General features: G+C 41.0%; 1 protein-coding gene across 8 annotated transcripts in view; it reads right to left on the bottom strand.

Moving 5' to 3' along the window:
• Positions 1–15397, bottom strand: part of FOXP2 (forkhead box P2) — a 315106-nt gene that overhangs the window by 259024 nt on the left and 40685 nt on the right. For all 8 annotated transcript variants that reach the window (XR_013843191.1, XM_079994182.1, XM_079994177.1 and 5 more), the window contains exon 3: positions 9386–9473. The gene's annotated coding sequence lies outside the window, so the exon portion shown is untranslated. The remainder of the gene's footprint in view (positions 1–9385; positions 9474–15397) is intronic.

Raw genomic sequence — 15397 nt, 5'->3', positions numbered from 1 at the left:
GGAATAGCGGATTTCAATTTAGAACAGCAGGAAAAAATATTTAAAGGACTTAACACATGGCTGGCAGTGAATAAGTGTTTAAAATTAGGACTATATATACATATACATTTCACAGTGTAAAACAGCAGCTACTTCCACATTTTAATTTCAGTGAAATCAGAAAATGTAATAAAAAACTTAAACCAATGTGCCTTGCTTAGAAGTAAACAAAGTAATTCCAAACTCTCACGAAATATCTACATAAGGCATTTTGTGAGCAGGATACACTTTCCCTTCTTTGAATGTTTAAAGCTCTCCTTCAAGCTCTTACTAAATCTATTGATCTGTGAAACACAGTGCACTCCAGGGAGGCAATTCACTTGACGTTATATATCAAATGATGAGATGAATAATGATCATACCGTTTGGTAATTAACCGTCTTACAAACCTTTTAACTGACTGAACGTCAGAAAGGTCAAATGAGGTCAAGCCTGCTTTAAAAAAAAAATCTTGTCTTACATTAACCACAGAAAATAATCACCTTTAGAACAGCAATAATATAAATGTATCTGGATGCAAATATTTAGATACTCATTTATCCCTTTTTCTATTCCTCCAGAACTATTGTATAATACATGCAAACTCTGCTTCTTTTCTTTCATTGCTATTACTCTATTAATTGTTACGCCTTTGGAGAAGTAGCTGCTTCTAGATGTAGGGCATGCAACTTGCACTCTCCTTAGATGAAGAGAAATGAGCAGCTCACAATGAATGTAAACCGTATCAATGAGCAAGCTATTTCTAAGGTTGCAATACAGTTACATGGCAGAGCCATGAATGTGCCTCTTTTAAAGAGAATTATTATAGGGCATTTAGTATTTCAGAAACCCACTTTCAAAATTTGTCTTCTCAATATCTAAAGTTTAGCACACTACAGTTATTTCTGCAGGGACTGGGGTTTGTAATCTATCAAAATCATAATAGGTTAGTGTCAGAGCTGCCCAAGGTCCCAGCTCACAGAGGACCAACGCCAGGTCGTCGTTATATACAAAAGTCTTTATTGAAGTTCAGTTTCCATTCCAAAGCCGTAGCGCGCAGCTCTACGTCTTAAACCCTAGACCGCCGAAGTTCCGTCTGAATCTCCTCCCCCCCGACACCAGTTTAAGATTCTAGCCCTGCTCCACCTCTTCCTCTGCTCTCTTCTCCTCTGGATCCTCCTGTCCGCTGGGGCATTCCCCTTTCTGGACTCTTCTGACGCTGAGTCCCCTGACTCCTCCCCCTGTCTCCGGCGGGCTTTAGGACCCGGTTCCCAATCCTCGTTCTCTGCTGCCCTGCGCGCCTGTACTTTTGAACTTGGCTCTCGCGCCAACCCAGTGACCTTCCTCCTGACCGTTACACTGCTTCTGTCACTTCTTCCCTCTTCCGGGATGCTAGCTGGACCTGACCTCCCCTCCGTTGCCTGACTCTCCGATGGAGGCGTGGTCAGCCCTGACTCCTCTTCTCTCCCTGCTTGGGGAGACGCTACCCCCGATACCTGGGACTCTTCCCCCCCACTATGCTCAGGTGGGGAAGCTGGTCCTGATCTCCAACTGCTGCTCTGGGAGTCCCCGCTGGCCCCTTGCTTCTGGAGTGTCCCCCTTGGGACCCCCCTTGCCCTGGCCACCGGCGCCCCCTTCTGTGAATCTTGCGATTCGCTGGAGAGGCTCATGGAATCTCTCGGGCCACTGTCATCTTCTCCTACGCTGCCCTCAGATTCTTGCCCTTCGCTCTCCATCTCCCCTCTTCCCTGTGCTTCTGCTCCTGAGCCCCTGACAGTTAGCCTTTGGGACAGCGAATTCTAAAATAAATCATATTCAAAAGGGAAGAAAACTGCCAATTTTCTAAAGGGTGCACTGTACACATTCATAAATGTGTCTTTCCAAATTAGAAACTTTGGCAGACAGTCATAATGACTTTTAAAATGAGCCACGTGTCTGCACACACTCACACCCACACCCTGTATTGATAATGAAACATATGCTGAACATGACATCTACTTTTGTTTTCTCAAAAGTTATAATTTCTTGAATCCATGTGTTGGTGCCAAGTATGTCCAAGCTTTTCTTGGATGAAAAAACAAAGGTTGACCTGTAATTCTCAGAGTGACCAACAAACATTTTTCATGGCTCAGCACCAGGAAGGGAATATTGTAATGGCATAGGATGAAGAACAGCATCCCTTCCCTCTTTGTGTTCTATGGGTGTGGCTTTATGTGAAGAGGGATAACAGCTTTTCCATCAGTTCAGAATCCCAACTGTAGCTGTGTGCAAATAAAACATATTACTTGTAGCAGAATATTACAGTGCTGCAAGGCTTCAAGGATAAGGGGAAGTGGAAGAGAGTTCACAACCGGTCACGTAAATGGACAGTGAACTGGCTAATAATAAAAGAAAGAGGGGAGATGCCCGCATCTCCAGAAAACAATTATTTTCCTATACATGTAACATAGGTGGGCCCTGTGGCATAAGGAGAACATATAAACTGTAACACCCTACCCCCCAATCAAGTTTGGGAGCAAAGGACAAAGTGTGTGGAAATGCACATGCCATGGAAAAGCATGAAAAGGCATCACTCATACTGAGCTGCACATCTTGTGACTCATGAAGCCAAATACAGGCAATAATTCACATATGTCCCACTAAACATCCTGTTTTTGCTGTTTGCCCAGGACAGTAAAAACTGGGGGGGGGGGGGCCTGCCAAACAGAATTCATTACTGGTGGGTAAAGGCAGCTTGGCTGATCATAAGTTGTGCAGGCTGAAAGAGGTTAAAAAGAAAACAGAGGATAGGGGGGAATTTGGCTGGAATTGGTGCAAAAAATTATCAGTTCAGATAAGCTGCTATCTTTTATATAAACCAGTAATGCTACAGAACATTCAGACCATATAGTTAAAATTATTTGCCAGCAATGATTACTTGTTTCTCTTTAAATGCAGCACATTACAATTTTCAAACAGCAATTCAATTTTGTTCAAATGAAATGCAATTAAACATACAGGTTTCCTATGCCTGTCATCTCTACCTACAGAACACACAATAAACTGTATTATGAATGTGCTGATAAATAGATGGTTAGCAATCTATGTGCTGAAATCTCATACAACAGTTGACAAAGCGGCGTTCTTTTTCATAAAGTTATTAAGCCTTTTTAAACTTACTTTTTAATAATAATATTTAAACCTTGCTAACAGATTTTCAACTTTACCATTTGGGGGTATATTTACAGGTACATTTAAGATCACACACAATGAAAACAACTTTTTCCTTGATATGCTGTGAATAGAAAGTATTCCCGTCTGCTTCAGTGCTTTGCTTTTTTCACGGGCTTAAACCTGTCAAATTATTCCATTTGATTTCAGAGAATTCTCATATGGCAATCTATTTTATTTACTTTATCTTCAATAAAATGGTTCAGTGAACATTAGCAACTATGAGACACAAGTTTCAATCAGTCCTCTGGCAAAGGCGTCAATCTACATTAGACCTGCTGTGGTGTGAGTTGCACTGAGAACACTAGAGTAAGACAAGGCAGAAGTGAATACTGTGAGCAAGTAAGGCAGAGTGAAGTAGCAGTGGAGGGGAAAAAGAAAATTCTCCCTTGACACTACAATATGCTTAAACAACACAGGTGCCTAATTCAACACAAAAGTATCTTTCTAATGAAGTTGACAGCTTGGAATGTGCTCTAAGCTCCAGTTCAATTCAGACATCATCCCAAACCATGGTGAAGAAAATTTAACTGCAGTTTAATGTAATCTCCAAATTGTCAGAACCATGGTTTCCGATTGGGAGCAAGCCTGAATCAGAACTGTGTTCTGAAGCAATTTGAAAACCATGATTTGTGCTAATCTGGTGCGGTATCTAAGTTAACAAACCAGACAGCTGCTGTTTCAGAGACTACTGCATCTAGAGAGACTGGCATGTTCAGCAGAAAGAGAATTAAAGTAGATCATCAGCTCTGAACTATGGTTCATGTGTGGAAGGTCTCTGATTTCGATTCCAAACTAGGGCTTGGCATGATGCTTAACGTCCAGTATACTCTATGTAACAACTACGTACAGAGATAGACCAGTGTTTTCAAGTTTTAAAATTCATTTAAAATTCAAGTCAACTGAAGATTATGGAGTTTTCACCTCTACTACTTGTGCCTCAATGCTAGGCTATAATGCCTTCTCTTCTGTAAAGTTTTCAAACAGTAACTGAAACAGCAGCAGTTTTTAGTATCTTTAAAAAGACCTGTTGGAGATTTCAAAAATAGCTACTGTTAATAGCCACTACATGCAAAACAATCAAATGTGTTTGAGAAACAACTCTTTTTGGAAGATGATATCATTAATTCCAAGAAATGTCGGGCATCACTTGGATATACCGTGAAAATGTCTCCCAAAGCATAAACTTTGTAATAAGTGATGCAAGTTCATCTCTGATATGGGCTGTAAAAAAGAAGAAGATTATTGTAATAGTGCTCTTCCCAGCAAATCAGACCATTAAGAATGTACTTAACGTTCACTTCAATTGAAAAGGAGGCCTGTTAAAATCCATATTTTGCTACTTTGTATAATCATAGGAAAATTTACTACCTAGTAGTTCCAGGCCACAAATTTGATTTTTACAAATGCAAAGTACATTTGACTTTGCAAAAGAAGGGAAAGGACTATGTTCATTTCTAAATTCCATTTAATATGTTTCTATAAGTTCTAACGTGTCTAAGAGTTCTAACAGACTACAATTATCTTGTTAGAGTGATTCAAATGTGTCATAAAATTGGTTGGTTCCCCACAGAGCTTGACAATGAGCATACTTTTTTTTACAAATATCAACATAAATAAGTATTGATATACATATATTATGATTTCTTTTATTATTCATCCTTTCCCACTCACTGCTATCATATCATTTACTTTCTAGCCAGGAATGTGAAAACTTCTAGAATACAGCTCATGCCACTCCATTAATTCTTTGGTAGTACAGCTCATGCAGGCCTAACAGAACACACTTTTCACACGTCTAACTCACTTAATTTCCAATAAAACAATTATTCCCTAGCACATACGTTTTACACCTATGTAAGATGCCTACATCACCTGTGCATAGTGACATTTCTTTATTAGATTTGTATCTTGTCTTTCTACTTTCATGCTCGAGGCATCCAAACTATCAAAAATTACATAAATAAATTATAATAATCATTCAACACAAAGTAACAATGAGAAAAATCTACCCAATCATAATAATCTGATAGACAATTGAGGGTTGACTCATCTATCCGCTGCTCACTTTGTACACAATGTTTCAGTAATCATCACAGCATCTTTATGATGAGTTTAGTTTGAAAAAGGTTAAGAAGCAGAATTTAGACTTAAGACAATTCTGAATTCTACACTGCAATGTTACCCAATTTTGAAAAATGGCATGAAAGCCCCCAATTATCCTGTTTCTCTGGGTCTTCTTAACAGTTTAGAAAGAGATCTATTAGAGCTCAGTCATAAACCTGTTGAAAACTTAAAATGCTATTTTGATCTTTTTCTTACCTCGTATGTAAGGTACAAACCTATGTCTAACTTTGATATAGTTGCATTAAAAAATAGCAGTGTCGGGTCATTCTTTCTATTCTCTAGCTGTTTTGGTCTGTCTGAGCTAAGATCGCATGTACTAGTCATAGACAAGATGCAGAAGAAGTCCTGGGACTGCATGCGCTACTAACCCAGAAACAATATCCTGTGAAATGGTCTAATCCCTAGAACCATACACAAAGGAAAAAAATTCCTCCAAGGATCAATCCATTTTCTTTGGTTTTTATTGTTTGGGGGCATTTAGCTCATTACTGTGCCACTCAGGTCATCAACACCACGTTACTAAAGAAAAGGATCATAATATTCACTGACACTATATCAATGAATGCTCAATTTCAACCATTTCAACAGTCAAAATGTATTATTAACCTACGCATAAACGTGCATATACATACATACACACAGATACAAACACACACAAATCTATCTATCTAATCTCCATCACTGCATGTTATTCACAGATACATAAGGACAAGTCTCTGCCTTAAGCAATTTATAGTCTAACATTTCACATAGGGGAAACAGAGGAAAGGGAAGAGGGAAGCATAGAATCTTAGAGTTGGAAGGGACACCAAGGGTCATCTAGTCCAACCCTCTGCAATGCAGGAATCTCAGCTAAAGCAGTATATTGTTGTTTTAGTTGTACATGCATAGGCCTAGTTAAAGGCTAAGTAACAATACAGGGAGGAAACAAGAAAATATACTAGACTTCAAAGAAGTAAGTGTGACGTATTTACAAATATGTTCTGTAAGTACAGTATAAGGAGATTGTGCTGGATCTGGGAGGACACGGTATCCAAATTTAGGATTTCAGGAGAAACGTCACATGATCAAAGCAATGAGAAATATGACTTGATTCGGACGTGATCATATAGTGGTTAGTACTCTGTGTTGTGAGAAATATGACTTGATTCTGGAAGAGAGATCTGGATAGATGTGAGGGATCACAGTGAGTTCCCAGCAAGAAGACTCAAGTACTCAAAATGGGAGGTGGCATGGATGTCAGTTTGTTGGCTAAGGAGCCAGAGAGAAGACCTGCATTTTTGCAATGTCATAAGGAAGGAACATGCTATGCCTTGGCAGCAGGCTGATTAGTGGACTGTGGCGATCACAGAGGGTCCCCGGACGTTTCACCGTCTATTGATCCCTGTGCCACCACTTTATTTCTCGCTGCCACCACCCAGGCCCTACCTGGTACAATACTGAGTCCAGTTAGGGTTAAACTGGAACATAAACTTCTGTTTATTTATTGCAGTTTAACAAGTGTGTGGTTTCATAAACGGTATCGGTCAATCACAATCATGGGGTGCCTATCCAGACCTATAACTTTCGCTATCTGCTCTCACTCATTAAACCACTTCTCAGATATTTACTTGTCTTCCTAGCCCCTAACTGATCCTGACTCAGCTTATTTCGCTACACTAACTCAACCTACCCAGACTCTATCCCAATTCACTCCCACTCCAACCAACCACCCAACTCCCAATGAACTCCCCCCCTTTGCCCTTCCCAGAGCTGGTTTTATGGTCCCTCTGACTCCACCCCCCTGGGTTCTGATTGGGTAACTTGTTTAACTATTTCACCTCCAGCACTCTCATATGTTAACGTCACATACCTACCCCCTTAAGAAGTTTCTATTCAGGAGAGTTAACTTCTTAGAGTTACACTCCTGATCAAACAGTTTTGTGTTTTGTTTTGTCCCCCCCCCCCAATATATATACATACATAAACTAGTAAATTGTTGATTGTCTCTGTTCATCCTTCACTCTCTGGTTTTCGTGATAAGCCATCCGCCACAATGTTCAAGCATCCTTTCACACTTTTGATGGTAAAATTGAAGTCTTGTAGTAATAAGGCCCACCGCAGCAACTTACTATTACTCTCTTCATCAATCGCAGCCATATCAACAGTGAGTGGTCTGTACATAACACAAAGCCTCGTCCCCAGATGTACGGCTTCAATCTTTGAAGGGCCCACACAATTGCCAAACATTTTTTATCAACCATCGGGAGGTGCTTTTCTCTAGGCAGTAACTTTTTGCTGATGTAGGTGATTGGATGTAGGTCTCCCTCTGGTCCTGGCTGGCATAATATGGCCCCAATTCTGTATCCGGTAGGGGTTCACAGCAATGAGTTTGGCTTCCCCTGTGTCTATCCGATGTTCCACACCCTTGGCCACTCCTGGAATATTACTGAATAAGGATTCATATTCCTGCAAGATCTGTTCTACTTCCTCTTACTGTTTAAGGGTTAAAGATGGATCCAATTTTATGTCCTTTAAACTACCCTGGGACTCTCTCTCGTCCCCCCAACATGGTATGTCTGGTTCACCTGGATCCTCTTGCAGGGCATACAGTGCCCCGTTTTCTGTTCTAAAATAAGGTTTGATCATATTTACATGCACTACTTTCTGCCCTTCCTCTTCTTGTTGGATCACATAATTTACTTCATTCATTTTGGCTATTATTTTATATGGTCCTTCCCAAGCTAATTGTAGTTTGTTTCCTTTAACTGGTCTCAGCAGCAATACTTCACTCTCGGGTGCAAATGACCTTACCCTGGCCTTCTTGTCATACCAGGTTTTTTCTTGGTTTGGGAACTTTTTAAATCCCCCCCTCCCCGCTAACTCTAGGGATCTCTTTAAGGTATTCTGCAAATTAAACAAATACTCCACTACGGACTCTGGATCTTGATCTCGCTGTTCTTCCCAATTCATGCAAAGTAAGTCCAGGGGCCCTTTCACTTTACGTCCCAGCAATAATTCAAATGGGCTAAACCCGGTACTTTCTTGGGGTACATCCCTATATGCATACAGTACTGGTTGTATCTTGTCATCCCAATCATTGGGGTTTTCCGCGGTATAGGCTTTAATCATTCTCATTAGGGTTCCATTAAATCTTTCAACTAATCCAATAGTTTCAGGGTGGTAAGGTGTTGATGTTAAATGCTTAATACCACACACTTCCCATAGTCTTTTCATTAGTCTTGATGTGAAAGAAGAACCTAAGTCAGTGTCTATTTTACTGGCACAGCCCAATCTACTCATATAGTTAATTAAAGCAATTGCCACCATTTCCGTTTCAATGTTTCGCAATGGAATGGCTTCTGGATATTTGGTTGCGTAATCCACTATGGTGGATGTATCTGTTTCCCCGCCTGCTGGCTCTAGGCAATAGCCATATGAGGTACAGCCCTAAGTGTTGAAAAGGGGTTATGATAAGCAAGGGGCACAATTTGGCTTTTGTTTTGTCTTGACCGGTGCCTCTTCTCTGACATATGTCACATGGGACAGTGCACCCTCTGTGTGCACAGTAGAATCTTGTGCGTAGTTCTCCTCTGCAGCTCTACACACATAACTACACACAAAGCTACAATTTGCTTTTTACTTTTAAATCAGGTTTGAGAACTGGCACCAATCTTCTGAAAAGGAAACCCGGAAAAATAACACACTTCAAGTAGAAGGTTTCCATTCAAAGTGCACTGCTCACACAGAGCAGCAGCTGTATCAGAGTCTATGCCTAAAATTTCACATCATGCAAGATTAGGCCAGCCCTCTTGGCATAATCTTGAAAGTTTGTGGGCAGGAAAAGAAAGAAGTTATGTGAAACAATACTAGTTGTCTTCTCTCTGGCTCAAAACCTGATTACTTATGGTCTCCAGAACCAGCTTTACATAAGAAGCAATGTTCATCACAGAACACATGATCTACACTGGGGTTTGTTTAGGGGGAAGAGAGAAACAAGCACAATTTTATGATGGGGGAAATGCAGTTGACAGTAATGAACTGTACTTACCTTCCTTTTGCAGACTTCAAAAAGCCTTTCTAATTTTCAGCCTTGAATTGGAGTGGTACAGAACATCAATTCCAGCATTGCAGACCACCTGATAAAAGCCAAATATGACAGCTATAACTTGTGTTTTACCCCGACTAGTGATATATATTTCCATTTCACTTTATGACGTATTTACCGGCATCGCCACTAAACCTTCTTGTGAACTGTCATTCATCATAGTGCTATGAGTTGGGGGAAGGGTTAGGCTGAATGCCTGGGCCCCCTTCATAGCCAAGCTAGCTTCCTGGTGAGCTGAGGTGTCATTAAGCAGAACAAAGGAAAGGGCTCTCTGCAAGACAGCAAACAGGTGGAGCCTCCTCCTTAGAAAAACAAAGCTAGAGTTGAGAGCAGAGAGTTGGAGTGATGTGAGCTAAAAGCAAAGAACCAGGAGAGTGATGCTTTATTTCTGTTTAAATCCAAAGTTGCAGCTATGGAAGAAAGAAGGCCCTCTTGGGGTATTAATGCTATGAAAGCCTCCATCGTAGGCTCAGGTTGGATATATGTGTAAATATACCATGCATCATAAAGGCACCACAGTCTCTGCTGTGCCTCCTTCTGAAGGAAACACACACTTTGGGTAAGCACCTGGAACTCCTGGAATCTTCACATTGCCAGTAGACAGGGGTGTTGTGCAATAAAATCTAACTTCCCAATACTCACTATGGAGCAAATGCTTGGAAATCAGTCCTCCATTTAGTACCCTTTCCCCAATGAAGACATGAAACATGTGATGATGGTAGATGAGTGGTAGATCGGGGATATGGATTGCTCCCTAAGATCCCAGATTCTAAATCTATCTACTACAATTGAGAGTAAATCTCCAAGACTTAGGCAGAGGCATTTGCTAGCCCAGCCGCTTGATAACCATTTTGACTTGATATGCTGTTGACTGTGTCTGGGGTCTTCTGCATGCAGGAGTCCAATGTGCAATGAAACTTAAGGGCACAATATTTATGAGAAGGTTGCAAAAGGTCAAACTTGCTAAAAGGAGAATTTGATTGGCATAATTACACAATGCCCTCAAACAACCCAGGGCCACAGGGACCCTGCCACAAGGCGTCTAAAGGAAAAACAAAACCAAAGGAGGACTACCGTATTTTTCCTTCTATAACACGCAGATTTTTTCTCCTAAAAAGGAAGGGGAAATGTCTGTGCGTGTTATTGAGCGAATGTGTGGTCCCTGGAGCCAATTGGTGCAAGGGGAGGCAAAAAAAAAGCAGGCAAAAATCAAACCGCGCGTCTCCTAGAAGGGAAACTTGAAAAGAGGAAGCGGCTGCTTTCCGGCATTCTGCCTCAGGGTCTTACTGCCCACCCATCTCTGTTTCCTTGCTGTGTTTGCTCAAACGGAACAAAGAGCAGGGAAAGCCCCTCCCCTCCAGGCAAGCAGAGGGGAAAGCTGAAAACATGCAGGAGGGAAGAGAGAGAAAGAGAGCGCGAGCTGGCTGGCTTGGGTGGGTAGGTGAGGGAAAACCTTTGCCTTCCTTTCCTCCCTACCCCTCTCCTGCATTCTTAGCCAGCTGCTTCTCTGCACACCTCTCTCCTGCTCCTTGTCCCTTCTGTGTTTTTCCTTCCCTCCCCACTTAAAATGTGGTTAAAAAGCATGGATCCACAGATCCTCAGGATCTTTGCATTGGGTCAGCCCAAATTCACCATCAGATCGCATAGCATGTCCATGGCTACAGCCTGCCCCCCAAAAATCACGCACCCACTGTTGCCTGGGGCTGCAATGGTGCAAAAATGTGGTTAAAAAGCATGGATCCACATGGATCCTAAGGATCTTTGCATTGGGTCAGCCCAAATTCACCATCAGATCACATAGCATGTCCATGGTTACAGCCTGCCCCCCAAAAATCACGCACCCACTGTTGCCTGGGGCTGCAATGGTGCAAAAACGTGGTTACAAAACATGGATCCACATGGATCCTCAGGATCTTTGCATTGGGTCAGCCCAAATTCACCATCAGAGCACATAGCATGTCCATGGCTACAGCCTGCCCCCCCAAAATCACGCACCCACTGTTGCCTGGGGCTGCAATGGTGCAAAAACGTGGTTACAAAACATGGATCCACATGGATCCTCAGGATCTTTGCATTGGGTCAGCCCAAATTCACCATCAGCGCACATAGCATGTCCATGGTTACAGCCTGCCCCCAAAAAATCACGCACCCACTGTTGCCTGGGGCTGCAATGGTGCAAAAACGTGGTTACAAAGCATGGATCCACAGGGATTCTCAGGATTTTTGCATTGGGTCACCCCAAATTCACCATCAGATCACATGTCTGTGGCCACAGCATGAAGCACAAAAATGATACATCCACTGTTTCATTCAGAATGTTTTTTCCCTTGTTTTCCTCCTCTAAAAACGATGTGCGTGTTATGGTCAGGTGCGTGTTATAGAGCGAAAAATACGGTAATTGTGCAGCTGAATAGCTTAAGCTACAGAATTACAGGTGCATTTGTAACACATACTATTGCTATTCCTTTCATATGTTTGTTTTACAGAAAGCCACCGAGGAGCGCTATTAGTGCTCCTAATGTCACAATATTCACAATCACCTCATTTGGAATATGAATATGTCCAGTTCGTAATGTTCAGCTGTATTATGATTTAAGAATCACTTATCCTCCAAAATTCTTTACCTGCTCAGAATGCAAAATGAGAAGATGTAAGAGTCTGTTGCTTTGTGGGCGCATACATAAAAGTTATTTAATGTTTGTTCCTTATATTCTGTTAAGCTCTTGTTCACTGATATGAACTACATAACCAGAGCACCTGATTAAACGGTCTCCACTTGGGGGAGGGACACACACTGCCCAGGCTAGCACCCCAGGGAGGTCACTTCAGTGCTGCAAATGCAGCCGTTACTTCACCCCCAAAGGTGCACTCCGTTGTCTCTCAAGGCAGATGCATGCCAACAAAGTATGAAAGGCGAAAGATTTATACGATCTGAGGAGAAGCCAGAGTATGGGCAATATCAACCGCTGTCCCCTATCCTCATCTAAATCCCTCTCGTGTTCGTGGCAGTGTTTGTTCTGGTGGTAGGAAAGGGCAAATATCCAAGTAACTGTCTTCTATCAGTGGCATTGAGAAGTATAGTTCTAGGGAGCAATATGATATGACATACACTCATGGCATTGTGAGTATACTTATACAACATTTCAACCCTGAAGTTACAGGAGAGACAAACTTTTCCTGTAACTTCTCAAGAAGGACTGCATATGCTGAGCCAATTCCTAATTCACCTTAGGGGAGCTCACTCAGTACAAAGTAGGATCAAAAGATTTACCTCTCCCTTTATTCCACTACCCAGGAAACTAAAACAAAAATGGTTAAACTATTAACAACTAATAAAAATGGTTATCCATTTAACCCACACACAGCATAACTCCAGAAGTCTCCTAAAATAGAGAATGGGGACAATTATACTCTAACAGTTTTAATTCAAGCTATTGTGAATTAAGAATGAAATTGTGTGTAAAATTTCCCACTACAATCCAGCACTGGCTCTTTAGTTATGTAACCCTTCTGTAAGGAAATATTGAGAGACCCTCAACTACAGCAGCACTACTGGATACCATTATAATTAACAAGGACATGCAAAAAATAAATTAACAGTTATGTTTTATAATCATGTGAAAGTGAAATGAGCTCATGAAGAGGTCCAAGTACTTACTGTGATCTCATTAGCCAAATTTTACATGCTATTTTATATCACTACTTATGCTGCTAGAGTATTAATTTGCCAGTGTGTTCCGTATATTCATGAAAGCATATTTTAAATATCATGTAATGAAGCATAAGAGCTATTTGGCAATATCGTGACTTAAAACTGTACCTATAAAAAGAGACAATTTTTTGTATGTTCCCAACATCCCCATTTCAAAAGTTGGCCTTTCCCTTTAATTTAGATATGAATTTGAATAAAGGAAAGGTGTTTTCAGCCTACCAAAAATTATGTGATTCTATTCTGGAAAATTCTTTGCTTAAGGGAAAATTAAGAAGTGTCGCATATATTTGGAAGTGCTGCTCAGTGTATCCCAGGCCTTCCCTCACTCGGGGCTGCTGCCTGGAAGTCACTCTCGGCCACTAGCCCACTACAATGGGAGGGATTGGAGGGAAGGCTTGGTGCAGTGGCCCCAAGTGACTTCCAGGCAGCAGCCCCAGCAGCACATGTGAGTCAGTTTCTCAGTCTCTCTCTCCACTCTATGCACGTGGGGTGCTCTCCACCTTATGCAATTTCAGTTATGTGCACAGGGGCCCAGAACATAACCCCTTCGTAAGTGGGGGGGCCCATCTCAAAGAAGACATGAATGCCACCAAGTCCCGGTAAATCCCAGCAGTTGCATCTCTACTAGTCGCACTGTATACATGCCCCAGAAACAATTGCCCCAGGAAGTTACCTGGGCAGACGACACAGACATCCTCTATTAGTAGACTGATAAGACACTGATTAAAAAACAATTACTTAGGTGGTTCTAGAGGAAGAAATATTACTGCTACTCAATATAACTGACACTTAAAACATTTTTTATTCTCCCTGGTAAGAACATTAATACTGATGTAGCCACTGTGTTCTTAAGACCGGATGGGTATCCCCTGGCCAACTAGCAGATATGGATATGTGCCATTCTACTTTCCCTTTCCCATGATTCATACAATATGCAATTTCAACAGGACGAAACCTAACACATCAACATTTTCTCCAATATTAAGCATGACTAAAAAAACAAGTGATTAGATAGTATCTCTAACTAAAACTACAGCATTCACAATCCTCAATGAAAAGTACTACAGTTGTGCTTCCCTTCTCCATTAATTTCTCTTTTAAAGACATCACAGAACCAAGCTCTCCAATTTTACATAATTTCATGGTTCAAAACTAAAACTCCAAAAATATTAACCACCCACAGAGATCACCTTGACATGCTTTTGCTGCAGAAAATAGAACATTATACTAACTACTGAACCCTGAAGCATATTCAAAACATCACATCCTATTTGTAAAATACCCAAAGAAAATTGGGTAAGTAAGAATATTTTTAAAGTATTATGTTATTCTCATATTTTTCCTGTATAAAATTAGAAGATTTTGCCCACACACACATTTTTCTAACAAGGTCAAATTATGCATGCGATGCATGTATTTGCTAACTAAACTTAGCCTTGCTTTCACTCAGAGGTGCATGTGAACCTGTATGAACACACCTGTATATCTGCACATGTGTTTATGCATTTCAGAAATAAGACTGGAAATAACAGTAACAAAAACAAGGTGTATCAATCTGCTCTCATACAACATAGCAAATACAAGCTAATCTTAAAGGATCAAATAATTATTACTACTTTAAAAATATAGTATTTCCCCCATTCATCTGAATTGTACATTGCTTGGCTTTGTAGAGGCAACACCAGACATGGCGCTGAAAAGTCATAACACAGGCCAGCACTTTACTCAAATATGGAAGATATTTGAGACCTGGCCAAGAAGTGTTTGGTAGTGGCCTTTCTTTCCTTCTATCCTTCCTTCTCTTTTCTTTTTTAACAAAGGGTCTTACGATTGCCTCCTTTAGGCTCACTAAAACAGTGGCCATCTCTTAAATAAAAATTTGTCACACACACACCCTTACCCATCAACCATTCCACCCTTAGGAGCCAAGAAATGGATAAAGCCAAGGAAGGGAAAGGGTCAGGCATACAAGTAGTTGGTGTCATTCCATCAAAGTTCATATTCACATCCTCCAGAAGAAGAAACTGAAATGGCGCTAGAATGACAGTGACCACTGCCATCGTATTCCCTCCTTACATTTCACAGAATCTGATGGGTTATTTATAAATCATAAAGCCTCCACCATTTTTCCAAGGGAAATTGCTCGATTTAGTAGGTAACGTTTTCGAGGAACGGAGAATTAATGCTCTCTAATATCTCACATTTAACTGGATGATTTACTTAGATTTATTATTTTGCCTTTT

Source organism: Podarcis cretensis, assembly GCF_951804945.1.
Source record: "Podarcis cretensis genome assembly, chromosome: 10".
NCBI classification, from domain to species: Eukaryota; Metazoa; Chordata; class Lepidosauria; order Squamata; family Lacertidae; genus Podarcis; species Podarcis cretensis.
Note: the sequence above shows the minus strand (reverse complement) of the source record. Positions and strands in the feature narration are given on the sequence as shown.